This window comes from Temnothorax nylanderi, unplaced genomic scaffold (genome assembly GCF_030848795.1).
Source record: "Temnothorax nylanderi isolate EJ_2023f unplaced genomic scaffold, tnyl_v1.0 TNYL_tig0011_pilon, whole genome shotgun sequence".
Lineage (NCBI taxonomy): Eukaryota > Metazoa > Arthropoda > Insecta > Hymenoptera > Formicidae > Temnothorax > Temnothorax nylanderi.
Window position 1 is genome coordinate 1761438 of NW_027249073.1, and position 15754 is coordinate 1777191.

Below are 15754 nucleotides of genomic sequence, written 5' to 3' on the forward strand. Positions count from 1 at the left end.
AGATCGATCCCGAGTCTCTCCGCATCATATGCAACGAAATCATACCTCGACGCGTAGTCTGCAGGTCGTAATAAGATCCAGCCTCTCTATCGACGAAAGGCTCGCGCTAGGGAATGCCGCTGGAGAATTTCCAGAGGCGAGGCACGCCGACCTGGGGGCAGCCGAGCAACCCCCGTGGAAGCGCGATGGAGCGAGCTGCGGTCAGCGCTAGGATTCGAAATACGATGGTGTACGTACCCGGTTACGTCGCGTACGCAATGCCGTTGTGTTAACCTTATTGTCACGGTGGTACCGAAGCACGTAAAGCCGCACGGACGCCTCCAAATTGTTATTGCATACGAGAGACGAAGACGGAGTAAACCGATCGACGTGCCAGGCAGGTCGAGCTTCTCCAGAGATTAAAAGCCACCCTTTTGACTTAAGTATCCGAATAGTTAATTTGACAGAAATATCCTTGTCTCGAGATTACTGGAGATGAATCGTTAGTGTCTCGCAAATATTTCAATCCTAATACTTAAAAGAAATGATTGTATTAGTCAAATTCTTATATAATAAACACGCGTTCTAAATATAGTTCTTTGCTGAAAAAATTTCTATTGTAAATTTGGGAATATTTAAAATCACGAAGGAAGAAAAGAAGGTACTTTTTAACGCTATCTTCTTTCGTCTATCTCCTCGCTATAAAGTACTATGGGGTGTGCTGTGGTCAGTGCCACGATTCGAAATACACGATGAACGTGAACTCAATTCTGGCGTGTACGCAACAACGGCGTGCTAACCTTACTGTCACGGCAGGGCCAAAGGGATGTAAAGCCACGATAACGCCTCCAAATCGTTATTGGGTAGCGACAGAGAAGCCACCCCTCATCGTTTACCAGCCGTTCTATGGCCCCTGGGATGGAGTGTTGGAGATACTAGCGAAGGCTGCTACTTTAACTATCGTTAAATCGCGTAAAACCTGTAATTGAATACTCGAGCACGGTCGTTAATCCGTTCCTTCCTGGGATGCCGTCGTTGGTTCTTTCTCGCCAGGTGTCTACTGGCAACGATCGGTGGACGCGAATTAAATAGCCTTGAAAATATAAGTAGCATCGAAAATATCGATCTTACGAATGCCCAACTTGGTGCTGACTGCTCGATTAACTCGCGCCTAAACTTGAGAAGACGTCTTCCCCTTTAATAATAAGAAGTTTCTACAGCGGATTATCATCAACCTACCACGGATATTTATCACGAGTAATTATCAAGAATTCAGATTGTTTGTCGAGTTAAAAAATAACTTTAATTAGCAATGGAACAATCGCGGATTAATTCGCTCTATCACGAGCCTTGCGAAGTTTATAAGGCTTCGTTATATCTTCGAGAGAAAACTACCTTCTCTGGCCTACGAGCTACTAGCGTAATAGAGGAGAAAGAGGGGGGGGGGCGAGGCAAAAATTAGGCGCTAGTTTCCGCGCCTAATTTCCGCAACTAAATGATCTAAATCGCATTCGCACCCTCTGTCGAGGTGGGACGTATCAACGCGATCGTTTTCGTAGCTGTCGGCGCCGCTGGCCATGAAAACTTATCCGGATTCGAGAGAGGAGCGGCGTTGGCCGGTTACCGTCATTACAAACGGTCTGCGCGACGTACATGGCGTCATCCACCTGACGCCTCGGTGCGCCTAGCCGCGCAGCGTCGCGCGCGCGCCGGGCTGGGCACGGCCGCGCGCAGAACGCAGAGCGCAGAGAGCGCACAAACGCACACACAGACAATGTGGAGCGCAGCGCATCGCACACAGCGCACATCGTCCTGCTGGGCGCGGGCGGGGTGGCGCGAGGAAGACGGCGAAAGAGGAAGGCGCGCGTCCGAGTAACCGAGCGAACGCCGGTTCGTGGTCCGAGCGGGCGGAAAGAGAAAGCGAGACGAAACAACGGCCGTGCAAGAGAAGCGACGGAGAACGCGAAAGAGAGACGAGAGAGAGAGAGAGAGAGAGAGAGAGAGGACAAACGGGAGCGGGTGGATGGACGGACGGACGAACGGACGGATGGACGGGCGTACGGGCGAATGTGCGAGAGGGCGAACGGTGGCGGCAGGGAACCGGTGAGGGAGCGAGATGGAGCGCGGGTGGAGGGCCAGCGCGCGTCCGAGAGAGGGTTGGTGGCTCGCTTCGGCACGGTTTAGGCGGCGGGCGGCGTGTGGTGCAATAGAGGCGGCGAAGAGGTGAGGTGGGGGTGCCCGGCACGGGGCCACGGCGCAGTTGCTACTCAGACACGGGGATGCTCGCAATGCCTCTATCAAAGGTTACCGAAATCCTGCGGAAATATCCGCGTAAACGCGGCGGGCCGTGCCGTGACGATTCGTCGGAGACGCGTGTCGCGATCGCGGAGGTGCTCGTACGCGAGAAACCGGAGAATTACGCGAAAGACCTCGCGCCGCGTGTATAAGTCCGCGTGTACGGGAGAGAAAGGAGGGACCGGGAACGGCTTGGGGGGCGGCTTCTCGCGGGGCTTCCCCCGAGGAGGCGATCCGGAGTACCTTGTACGCTCGGGAACGTAAGGAGCGATCTACAAAAGGGAGAAAGAGAGCAAGACGAAAGATCTCACGAGAGAGGATCGGCGAGAGAGGGAGCGCCGAGGAAGGAGGAGGTGGAGGAGCAAGAGCGGACTCCGAAGAGTCCTTTCTACCCCAAGATCGCCACCCCGCGACGTGCCAGCAGACACTGCCGACTCGCGAGGAGCACGTGGGGGAGAAAAGTCCGGGAAAGCACGAGGATGGAGAGAGCGCGGCGAGATAGAAAGAGGGAGAGGGAGAAAGGACGTGAGACAGGGAGCTTACGAGGGTGCGAGGAGGACGGAGGCAGCGTCCCGACGCGTCTTACCACGACGCGCAAGGAGCGACGCCGCGCGCCTCTCTAGAAGGGGAAAGAGAGAAGGTGGAGGGGGCGGGCGAGAACGTCGCGGCGGGGGTGGCAAAGACGCTCATTCGTTCCTCGAGTCACGTGGCCCCCTTCTTATACCAAGGGTTTTTCCTTTTGTCGCGCGGGAGATTCGAATGGCCTTTGACCGACGCCGACGTGGACTCGGGGGATGCCTCGAGGGTGGGTACACCTATCGATGATGCCAGATCCGTCGGGTAATTTGCATGGATAAAGTCTTCCTTTGATTTTATCGCACTTTTATTTCAATATCTAAGATAATATCTGACTTGGAATTTCATTTCGGCTAGTAGCGCGAGGGGTGACCCCGAGCAACCCCTTTAAAAGAATTATAGTTCAACTTTTCAAAATTTAAAGATTGCTTTTTTCAAATTATTTTACAAATTTAAATCTACATTTTAGTTTTTTTTACTTTTTACTTTTTGTATACTGATATTTAATTCCGAGTTAGTAATTGATTTAACTTTGAATGAAAATTAAATTGCTCTCGGAAATCGCGATTCATTCAACAACTTAAAATCTGTCATGATCGATGTACCCTATCGTTGCTCGTATGCTTCTCGGTCCCTCCGCAAACGTTTCACGAGATTCGAAATTCCGAATACCGTAACCGTAAATCGTTCTACCGAAAAAATCGCGTTAAAAAAACGAAGCAATCGGTGGATCCGTTCGCGGTGAATCACCGCGAGCGGGACCCACCGTCAATCACGAAGTCATTCGGCGAATCGATCGTAACGAGGACCTACGGGGGCCCGGCGACCCCCTTTCTTTTCTGTTTCAGACGCGTCGCACTGTGTTGTTATGTGTGTTGTCATAATTATTTCATTGAAAAATTAATTTCGCCGTTTCCAAAACACTCAGCGATTTTTGTCTGTGAAACACAACGTCTGAACAACTCCTCTTAAGTTTTGCCGAAAGGACTTAAATAATTTAGAGAAGCTAAAACACACTTTCGAGCGATCCTGATTTCAAAATTACGACGATTACGAAGACGACGATTAAGAAGAAAAAGGAGAAAATACAGAAAATCAAGAAAAATACGCGAAAAAAGCACCAAAAAAAGAGAAGAAACGAAATTGAAACAAAAGCATTGCCTTAAAGAAGAAGAGTACACCTACACTGTCGAAGGAACAAACGAGAGACACAGGGGGGAAAGAAACAAAAAAGATAACACTTTAGACGCCTACAAAGTAAATTGTAAAGATATGACTAAAGTATATTTTTAACAAGTTTTGAGAAACTTTAGATTTTAAACGTAAATTTAAAAGCGAAAAATGAAAAAAAACGATAAAATTCTTAATAACTAAAAATGTGATCTAAAAGTCGTTGCTACCAAGAGAAGCCTTATGTCCTTGTTTCAGTTAGTTCGGTTCCAAACGTAAGTACCCCACCAACTAACTGGATATCGATCTTTGCATGTGGCATGCCTGTAATACATTTTTCCTCTGTCCATTATTCTAACGCGAGAGAGATCTTCGTTCCGGAGTCGCCGCTCGGGAGGAAGGGTTCGCCATATCCATGCTCCGAAAGGAGCGGGAGAGGCCCCTCGAGCGGATCCTCATCCGCGGATCGCGTCGGATGCGCGATTCGCCGAGAGAGAACGAAGGGGCGCCGACTTCCTCGCGGAACGAAGATCCGTCGTGCCGTTTAGCGGCCGGTTCATAAACGGAACGATAAATCTTTCGGTGATCGGCACTTAAATCCGTATCGTGCAAATAACATTACGTCCAAAGGCAACTGTTTTACAAGTTACTCCGTAATGACAGCCCTCGCGCGCGCGCGCGGCACCACCTAACAACGGCCGCTATAAAACTTAGCCGGCGTAATGCATACTTTCGCGCGGGCCGCGCCGCCTGCCTACCATTGCTCGCTTCGCTCTTTCGCTCGCTTATATATATATATATATATCTATCTCTCTCTCTCTCTGAACGGCCACGGCTTATTACGGTAAAACAGTTAAACGCGAAAGTGTCCGTAATAATAGCGACTACCGTAATGACTACTGTTACCCGCTAGAGAATCGCTGTTATGTATATTACCATTATAATTCGCGGATTATTAAGTAGTGTGCAACGACTTGATTGTTGGCCTGTCGCAGGACGAACCTCAAACATATTTCAGAACAAGTTTCTCGGCAATAGAGAGTATAGTTCTATGTATTTATTATGAATTCTTTGGTCTTAACGTAAACTATTTCGGTTTCGTGAATAAGTTTCCATTCGGGCTTGATTTTCTATCATCATTTAAACGATAACGAGTTTTTGATAAGCTTAAAAATACAAAAAAAAATTCTATAAAAGATAATCGTTGCATTTGCTACTAACTGCATGCGATTCTGATCGTATATTCGTGACAACGTAGCAAATTATTTTTCATACAAAATTCTCTTTGTCGGATTAATCATTTCACGATGTCGAGCAGAGCAAACTTTCCGCTTTGCTCGCAAAAAAAAAACGGGAAAAAGGGGAAAAAATATCGAAAAAGGGGTGAGAGTCGCGAATCCCCGAGACAAAGAGCGCGCGGTACGCGAAATCATTCTATTTCCCGAGTTCGATGACGCACCCCCGGGTCTGGTGCCAGGCCCGGGAGCTCTACCGATGATCAAGGGTGATGCGGGAGAAAGAGGGACGAGGGTGGGCTCGGCGAGCGGTGATGCGGAGCTTCGATTTCAAATTTCCTATTTCCCGACGAGTTGGGCTGTGTTGAAAACGTAGCGTGCAACGTAGCAACGCACACGCGAAAGAGCAAGAGAGAATTGCATATACTCTCGACACAATCCTCGGGGGGGGGGGGGGAAGAAAATGACGGTGGAACGCGGCGACGGGCGGGGGCGTCGGTAGCGGCGGCGGCGCCACGGCGGAACATCGGCAACCCCGCTTTCGCCGTGTATTTTTTCGATGATTTTCGAGCTCGCGTATGTGTATCGTACGTGCACGCGTTCCTCCACGCATATACATGTGAACGGCCCTATCACCCCCTTCGACTGGGTCGTCGATGGTTGGCGTTGTTGCGCCGGGGATGCCATCGGAGGAAGAGCGGTAACGACGGGCGGGAAGGGAGGGGGCGGGTGGTAGTCGGCGGCGGAAAGGCGTTAGGGTGCCCCTGGGTGGAAAGAGGAGGTGGTGCAACGGTGTCGGTGGTTGCATGAACCGGTTGATAGATAGAGAGCGAGGGAGAGCGGCGGTGGCGTGCGAACGGAGATAGAACGGCCGTGAGATACGGCCGAGGGAACCGGGGGCGGCGGTGGGCCTGCATGCACTTTTTTTTCCGCACCCCGCGTATTGATCCCGGAGTCATTCAAAATGGCGGCCGGGGCCGAGTCAGCCAATGACTGCCTGAATCGATGACTGCAGCGAGCCACCCCCGGACCGGCCAATGGGAGGCCAATGGGAGGCCGTCGCACGCCGTTCTCTGCGGGAACTACCACCCCGATATACGAGACACAAGCCTCCCACGTTGTGTACCCTGGTACACACACAGACACGTATGCACACACACAGATGCGTGCCCCCGTGTGCGTGTTGTGTAGCTGTTCGGTCCGCCGGGTAGAGCTCGTCGATGACCCGGGCGACGTCAATGATTTCCGCGGAAAATTTTCCCCCCCAAAAATGGCAAAACTCGCCGTTCGCTCCACCGGCCGGGTATCCCGGACCAGAGCTCCCAGTCGCTTTGATTAACGATCTTCCTATGTATATATTTCGCCGCTCTCCCCCCGCTTTATCCCCCTCGTACTTTACGGCAAATATACGAGGCGGAAAGTACTGACTGCGCAGGCAAAAATATTCCCGATCATCGACCGGCGTCTGCCATCTTTCATGACTCTCGTCATTGCACAAATCTGCCCGCGACGGTGTTCGCTACAAAATAAACGAGATTCGCTCGCCGTATTTATAATTCTACTAAATCATTCGTTCGTTCTAAATCATTAGAAATAAAATTCATTGTTTCTCGGTATCATCGATGTTACGAAATCCCTATCCGTGAATCCGCGTTATGCTTCGTCTTCGTAATTTCCATTATATCGTACAGTGCCTAATAAATTATTTCGTTCTTTCTGCGCCGTCAATTTGAACGATTAAAAACGATTTGCAAATAATTAAAAAGGACTCGCTCTTCTGAAGACGTTCCACGTCGTCGCGCATGTAGTCGCGATTCGGCAATCGGCGCTTTTAAAAATTAAATTTAATACGATTACGACATCCTCGTAGATATTTTCATGAGAAATACGGATATTTCTGACGGGCAGGTTTTCCGAGCTTCAAAGCTGAGATTTTACGTTTCGCTTCGTAAGAACGGTGCGCGGCGTATTTTTCCGATAACACGCGAGGCGCGTCAGTTTTTTCCGACACGACTGTCGCGATGCCGCCCGAAGTCACGATGCTATCTTCGTCACCTTGATCCTGGATCCGCGCACGCTTATCTTATCTCTTGAGGTTCGCGTAAAGTCTCAGAAAACACGAGAGCGATAGATACGCCGCGCCGGTGGTACTCGCGCGGATCGACCGCTAAATCGCGATCACCGTCGCGTTGGACGCGTTCGGGACGCGATTTGAGGAGCCGGAGATCGATCGCGGAGTATGGTTAAAATTTCAGGCCCACATCGACAGATCGATCGATTACGTCTGATCGCGGAATTCGTTACCACACTTTGCGCATAGCGCGGGACAAAGAGAATGTCGAAACTGCGCGAGGCACGAGGCACACGATTGCATCACGAGTCGCAGTGTGCGGCGAGCTGCATTACGTATGTGTGTGCATATGTACTTAGATTGGCTCCTATTGACACAGCCGCAGACGACAGTGGTGGTACAGTCGGGAAAAATAGATGCGACGCGTTCCGCGGGCGCTCCGTGTCCATGCCGCGACGACGATGCTCACGCATGCACGCACGTACGCGCTAACGGCGCACGAGACGCACGCACATACGCGGGCCTTTGATCTCGCGACGCGCATTTGACATCCTGAATTATCCGGAATCGGCGGGTATCGATTATCGGCGGGATCGGTTGTCTAAACAGCCGGGGCCACACCACGCTACATCGAGTACACACGCGAACTCGACCGAATCTACAATTCATCCTTTTTAAACGCTTTTGTCCTTTTCACACGGGGTAAATTATTCCCCCGACCGCGACGCGGTCCGAAATAATTTGATTCATTACGCGCGTTTGCCGCGTTTGGTTATATTTAATGCGGCGAATGTAGACTCGCGCATGCACGCACCGCGCACCGACTCGTCCCGACGAGCGTTCTCTCATATTTAATGTAAATCAAATTTAGAACCGGAACAAAGTACACCAGTCAGCGGCGAGGCAATTCTACACGTTTGCTCGATTACTGTTAATTAGCCGTCCATCCAAACGGGATCTAAAAAATTCACAAGTTGTCTCGCTGTTGCCCGTCCAGTTTGCCGGATCACTGACTTTCCTCGCGATGGTTTAGGTACATCGATGGCTTCGCCCTTCCAACCTTCGTTCGACATGCCGCAAATTGAAGGAACGTCGATATCTAAATAATCCGCGCGATTTTCCACGAGAGGCAACAAATTTTATTAAAACTCCGCGTTAAATAGTTAATGTTTAAAGTGGCACCAAGTTTTTCGATGGACGTTAAATCGCGTCGAGCTCACCACGGTATGCTCGTCGACGACGAGGGGAGAAAGAACGGGCGATGCACTTTCTGACGCAGCTGTACTAAGTGCACGACGGAATGGGTTTTTCTAGCGCGGGCAGTTTTTCTATTAAGCTTCATTTGTTTCTTTCATTGCGTAATGCGCCGGACGCGTCGCTCATTTCATCCTACAGCCGACCGGCTACTCCTACCGTTAGAATTCTTAATCCGGGCCGTCAGTTTCGATGGCTCGCGTGCTACACGTTCCTCCGATTCGCCGATCCGACGAGAATCGCGACCGTCCGCGTCGCGACGATCCTAATCTCATTTCCCGGCGAATAAAGTAGTGTGCCTCGCGTATCGCGGCGCGTTCGCCACGATAATACGACAACGCGCATGAAGGTGGTCGTGGATTAATACCGATGTAACAGATCTCGGTGAGTTCAATTGTTCGACGCTATGACTACGAGGATGTAGTCTTTACACCGCATATCTCGCGCTTCGTCGTCACGCAAGAAACACCAACGTCCCTTTCTTGCATCTTGTAAATTTCATATCTGAACTCACCGGAATTACACAAGTTTACTACTCGGCGATATCCTGTTATTTATTTCATACAAATTTTACGAGAGCATTCTTTTTCCAAAGAATATAAGAAAAAGAAAAAGAATATAAGAATATAAGAAAAATCTTATAAGTATCTAAAAGCTGTAGAGTATAGTCTTTCGAACTTTCTGTGAGTTATTTTTAGATACCTTTCGCGAAGCTATACGGCATTGCTTAAATTTTATTTCGATGATACACCATTCGAGTTTGTAACTGGGTATATCATGTGATCGCGCATCTGCTCGCATTTACCATTACCGCTCCATGATCGATATTCTAGGAGTTAGCATGGACAAAAACCTTAGGACGACTCACCCTTTTCTCCACTCGTTCGTTTCCTCGTTCCTTATTCCGCCGCCAGGCGTCACCTCGCCACGGGGTGGTTCTTCCGATCAGGGGTTGAGACGGGGCTACTTCACACGAGCAGCAAAACGAGTACCTGCGAAAAGACCGTACGAACAAATTATTACGCTGGAAATCTTTTTGCGTGACAGACGCGTTAAAGAAATATGAAAATTGAAAACAGATATTAATCGAATCGTATTAATTGGTCATGTCAAATAACTCTCCATATAATAAAATTTCAATAAAATTCTTAACAAGTCGAATGTATTATATTGGCATTGCTATCATTTTTACATTTATTTTCTATCCGTAAAAGAGTGTTTTAAAGATTTGATTAATAAATTTTCATCGATTAATCGAAGTAGAAATAACGTCATTCCTGCTGCGGGCCTAAAAATTCGGAAGGTACATGGGACATGAGGTAACAAATATCCCGGCGGCGTTTCCACCACCTGACGACCACCTTCGTCGACACATTTCCACGCACTCCCCCGTCATTCGCGATAAAGAAGGCGGACAATCCAAAGTAGGCAGGATCAGGCCGAGAAGACAAATGTCTTCCTACGCAAAGGCGCATACGTCCTATCGGGGTAGTCGATCGGCTCGATTCGCGGAGCGCAAAGCTGGACAACTGGTCGTCAGAGTTGCAAGTGCACGTGCAACAACTCTCGTACACGGCAAGTATCCGTCCGTTAGTCGGTTCTTGAAGTCCAGCTGCCGATCGGGATCAAGGGGGAATCGGGATCGGGATTGAGATCTAAAACGTCGTGTACGTAACGCACGTACGTTCGTACATACGTTACGTACCGCACGTTTGTGCGGTACGAGTAACGCGTACGGCACACACCCACACGCGTGCGTTCACGCGTATGCGTACCTGACAATCCGCCCACCCCATAACCGAGCGCGGAGGCTCGATTCTCACCTGTTTTTATCCTTGCGTACGCCGGCCGCTTCATTTGTAATTTAAAGTGAGCCTCGATTGCCCAATGCACTCTACGTACTTATTTTCGAAGCTCCGGAGGAACACACGCTCGCGCGTAGCGGACGTACGAGCGAATCCCTCCTCTCCACCCGCATGCGAGCCGAAATTCTTACCACGGCAGCAGCCTGCCGCGAACGGAAGTTCGATCGCGATCGCGCCCGGGCACTTTCGTGCCAGAGACCCTCGTGTCGGAAGTGCGTTACTTTCGTCCTGTTCCTGCCTTCCGTCGGTTCAGTGTCCGATAAACTGGATATTGGATATTCCTGCGTTTGAGCTTTGCGAAATTACTCGTCGCATAGTTCGCGAATATCTAGGGCTGACCATTAGTTATTATATGTCTCAACAAATTATATTTGTCTATTTGTTATATCTCTTCTTTTCGTTGCGATGCTCTGAAAGACTTAAGAGTTACTTTATTTCCCTTTTTTATGACTTATAAAGTTACGGTGAAAAGATTAATTAATCACGAAAGACATTCCTACAAACATAAAGTAAAATTAAACTGAATTAACGAGTTGCAATTCCCTGCCCCTTTCTAGTTGTACTTGGACATGTACGGGCATGTAACGCAAAATGTACTATACATCATACTAATAATCGATCTCACATCGGATATACCATACCGAAACGGTCGTCGTAGGATATCTCTTTAAGGAGCGAGAGACATTTTTCGATGGTCTGTCGCGCCGATAAAGAAAGTTACCGCGCGCGCGTGGGATTGCACGTGCGACGAAGGTCACTCGATTTTTCCACCATCGTGAGACGGCCGACTCATTGGCTAACTTTTTTCGCGCGACGGTCCACCCTCGTCGCACGCGCGTTGGAAGAGACACGGATAGGGTGGACACGACGCGACGTGGGTATGGATGGTGGGATGCGACCGGACGCGACGCGACGTTCTTTTCTTTGCTCCTTTCTTGCCGCCGCTGCTCTTCCAACCGAGGGAGGAAAGAGAGATAAAAGGACGAAAGGGTGGACGCGTTATTGCGTCGTCTCGGAGGCTCCAGCGGAGCTCTCTCGCGTGAATGCTAGAGGCAGGTTGAGGAAAAAAAGGGGTCGCGCCTCCCCACCTTCCGGATTCATACTTCCACGTGTACACCACGTGGAAAAAAGGACGAAGCCAGCGTAAAAAAGCGGCGCGTGGGGGTTGCCCGGCTGGTGGGGAGCGCGAGTTGAGGCGGCCGAGAAAGGGAGGGAAAGAAGGGAGAGAAAAGGATGTAGGAAAGGGTGTCGGGTGTCGGGTGGCGTATGCGAGATTCAGCTACGAAAACCGGCGGCGAGAGAGAGAGAGAGACGGACGAAGGAGCGAGCAGAGAGGGGAAAGACGTTAGCAGAGAAGGGAGAAATAGGAGCTTAATGCAATGGTGGGGCAGCTACGTTAGATGAGAGAGAGAGAGAGAGAGAGAGAGAGAGAGAGAGAGAGAGAGAGAGAGAGGCAGGGAGGGAGGGAGGGAGAAGAAGGGAAGGAAGGGATGGCTTGGTTGTCTACTTCGGCGAGGAGGGTGCGTAAGACGAGCAGGATGACCATCGACCACCCTTCGCCGCGAAATGAGCATCAGCGCGTCCACTAGAAAGTCGACGTCCTCCGTAAGGTCGATGATCCATGTTTAAATCGCGATTTGACTTTCAAAACGTGGGGGGGAAGGGAGGGGAAGAGTATTGGATGACGGATGGCCGAAGTGATCTGATGTATTCGAATCCGCTTCCCTGGCCCGATCGATGGATCCGCGACACTTAATCAACTGATCGCCATCGAGTTGCGAGCAAACTTCGCGCATTAATATCGGGAATACGGATCGTGAGCCACGTAACTTGGGCATAGGGCGATTCGTGAAGAGGGATAAAAAAGAATGCCTACCCCACTCCCCCGCGATTAGTCACGCGTGCGTTGCCATACGGGACACGAGGGAGGAGGCCATTTTTATACGACGGTCCCCCTTCTTTTTTATTCGTATCTCAGACTGTTACACCCCCTTATACAAAAGCCCCCTACAATTTTTCGGTCAGTCGAGTATCCCGATTCGTGGCGTTCGCATGTCGCGCGCGTCTCGAGACTTGTATACATATCTCTTAAATGAGAATTCATTGATTCGCAAAGGAGGATCGTGTAAAGTCCAAGTGAGTCTACGCGACGGAGATGATCCGCGACGGTCGGACGAAAAGTTTTCAAGGACGCACCCTTAGCAAAAAGAGAGTACACGATCCGAGAGCCCGTTTGTCCTGGCCTCGCGTACTTACGTACGCCGGAACGTAACCGCGGAGTGTAAGATAGCGATCGAGATAGACAGAGACAGATAATCGGTTCTTACGACTCTCTCCTACCCTCCTTCCGGGAGGGTTTTCTTGGCCGGGCGAAACGGAGACGGAGAGCGGCCCCACTCTCTTTCTCTCACCCCTTACGACGCTTACCCCCGTACGAGGCGTCGGCGGAGTCGGCGGCGGAGAATCCCCCACCCACCTGGGCGCGGGGTGAAGGGTGAGGAGAGTTTGAGGAAAAGGGGGAGATAGAGCGCGCGCCTCGGCGTCGTGTCTGGTGGGGGCAAAGGAAAAGAGGGGTAGCTTGAAAACTCCTGTCCTACGGCGGCCTCAGTTTTTCGTCCTCCCGGAGGTAGATTTTCGTCGTGGGTGGACGCGGCCGGGGTCACGAGTCGGTCCACGGTAACCTGGGCCCGCGCCCGGGCCCGTCGGACCCGCGTACGAAATCGCCGCGGTAAGAAACGACGTACGGCGAAGGCGCCCCGAGGTGGCCAGAAATTTCGCGGCCGCGCACCACCTAAGACAACGCCCCTACCCGAACACGCGTTCTTTAAGGCACGAGGGGGTGGCTTTTAGTCAGACGCACGCGGTCTGAGAAGCGCGCCACCACCGGCCCCCGACGGAGAAGGACTTAGCGTTTCTCGCGAGCCGCAGACCCGAGTCAGTTTCGGTTCCTCCTCCGTCAAGGACTCGAACGCGGAAGAGGAGAGAGCTTTTTCCCCCCCGTCGTACGTCGTCGTCGTCGTAGTCATCGTCGTCTTCGTAGTCGTTGTCGTTACCGTCGTCGTCCTTCGAAGAGGAAGAACAGTGTCTTGGCCGATACCGTGCACGAAGGTCGCGAGCAGCCGGACCGAGGTGCAACGATCGTATTACGCGTATTACCGACCATCACCGACTGCCGCATCTGCCCGTCTGTCATCCGCACTTGGATCTCTCCAGTAAGGGATCCTCCGGATTCTTTCTTTCGGAATATCCTGCCTCGGCTGATCTTGTGTCGCGAGTTGTGTGAACGTAACGACACTTGGCGACCGTGCGTCTAGGTCCGATTAATACACCCAATCGTCAACGCGTCTGCTATTTGCCTCTTTTTCACTTTCGTGTGATTTTACTCAGTTTTCCCCACTTTCGGTCCGAGACCACCACACTGACCCACCCCCTCCTATTCCCTGTTCCGAATCCTGACATGCCCGGTACGTCATCGTCGCCGTCTCGACAGTGTTTCGTCGCGATCGCACACGCTTCGATCCCCTCTCGATTTCCGGTGTGGTACGATGTGCTTCGGTAAGATCGCGAGAAAGCGAACAACGAGAAGGCAGATCGGGGAAAGGACGAAGGGAATCTCGATCGCCGTTATCTCGAAACCTCGAAATTGATGGTCACGCGAATCATCAGTTTGATGCTCGTGGTTGCGGAATTACATAGCGGACAATAAACGTAACGAATCGCCATGTCGCGAGTAAACGAGTTAGCGATTATGTGAATATCTGCGTGCGTGATCATTTCTGGCCGTTAATTCAGCGGGCAGCCGACAATGCTCGTCACGTCGCGTAAACCTAGTACACGTCGCGTAAACCTTGTACACGTCGCAACAAATTATTTGGCATTTCATTGACATCATCGTCAACGCGTCGACCCTATTCATCGCTCAGTGACAGCCCCTACAAAAAAAAATCTGACCGCGTGTTCGACAATAATTCGGGAACAAATGATGTAATTTGAAAATTGCAGCAAAGATATAAATTCTCGATTTAACGAAGGAGCAGTAAAAAAATAATAATAATCGCGAACGTAATTCTACAGCAGTGAGCGGCAGTGTCATAGTGTGACATCGCGTTATTTGCCATGATGTTACGTCAATGTAAATCACAACTTTACGCTACATTCCTGAGAATATTCAGTGCTCTGGACATTTATTTTTATCCTATTCACTGTACTCTGATTTATTACTCATTGTTATATTGGCACTACTTTTATTTGAATAAATATTTGATTTATCGACATGTTACTCTCTTTCAGTTATAAACCTTTTCAGTTCTCCATACCGGCTTTCCTGAATTTTTGCATTACGCATGATACAGTCCCGTATCTTTCCCTTGTCAGTGCTGAGCACGATGCGACGGCAGAAGACGTTCGCGCTCTTCGCTTTCGCACTTTGAGCCAGATGATTTTTCTAAAATGCGAAATTAATTGGAAAATCCGCGTCAACGACAATCGGTATAACATAAAGAAGGACATGAATTTGTGTAACGTTAAATTATCGACACGAGAGCTGGATGTGTCAAATGGGCGAAATTTACCATGCCGCGTAATTAGTGCGTGCTTCTGACAGTGCTGGTTGAAATTATTGTTTGTGTCGCAGCCGGAAGTGTAACCCTTCATAAACGTCAGTCGAAAGAGAATCGCATTTAACGTTACCTCGTAAAGTCATAAGATGATAAAATCTCGAGACTAATATCTTCCTGATATGATTCGTGAAATTTTATTAGAATTCTTCTAATTCGATTCAGGTCGCGTTATTCGGCACTCGATATTTTTGCACTGCGACAGCTGATTTTAGGCAGTGTCATCTAGCAAAAATCAATGTTTTAAATAACTGTTAAACGCTGTTCTCACGTACCGGGAGTCAGAATATTTTACATCTTAATATTATCGAATTTATAATCGGATCTTAATATTATCGAGAATTACAGTGAATTTTGTGACAGCCTTCGAACGGTCTAATACCTTCGAAGATGTCTCATTGACATTCGAATGCTTTCCTGATCGTGAACAAAACGTGTGAAACAGTTGCCTATGACGTAGAAAAAATTATAGTGTTGATGTTGAATGTTCGTCGTGCGTGACGTCGAACAACGCAAAAATGTATTTAATTTTTTTGGATTGCAGCTTCGAGCGGGAGACGCGTTGCAGCGAGAGATTCCCGCGTAGGAGAGGAAGACTGGACAAAGCGGAAGAAGCAGAATAAGACGAGCAAAGCAGAAGCAGAGAAGAGCGTAAGAAGACCGAGAGCCGAACGAGTAGAAGCGGGGTTGCAA

At 49.7% G+C, this 15754-nt stretch overlaps 2 long non-coding RNA genes across 7 annotated transcripts in view; one reads left to right on the forward strand and one right to left on the reverse strand.

Annotated features, from left to right (window-relative positions):
* The window catches only part of LOC139767686 (uncharacterized), a 212472-nt gene that overhangs the window by 101407 nt on the left and 95311 nt on the right, over positions 1 to 15754 (reverse strand). For all 6 annotated transcript variants that reach the window (XR_011717198.1, XR_011717196.1, XR_011717199.1 and 3 more), the window contains one exon: positions 9449 to 9572. This is a non-coding gene — a long non-coding RNA (uncharacterized lncRNA). The remainder of the gene's footprint in view (positions 1 to 9448; positions 9573 to 15754) is intronic.
* Positions 2173 to 15747, forward strand: LOC139767685 (uncharacterized). Its single transcript, XR_011717195.1, has 3 exons — positions 2173 to 2282; positions 3699 to 4295; positions 15606 to 15747. It is a non-coding gene; the product is annotated as an uncharacterized lncRNA (long non-coding RNA).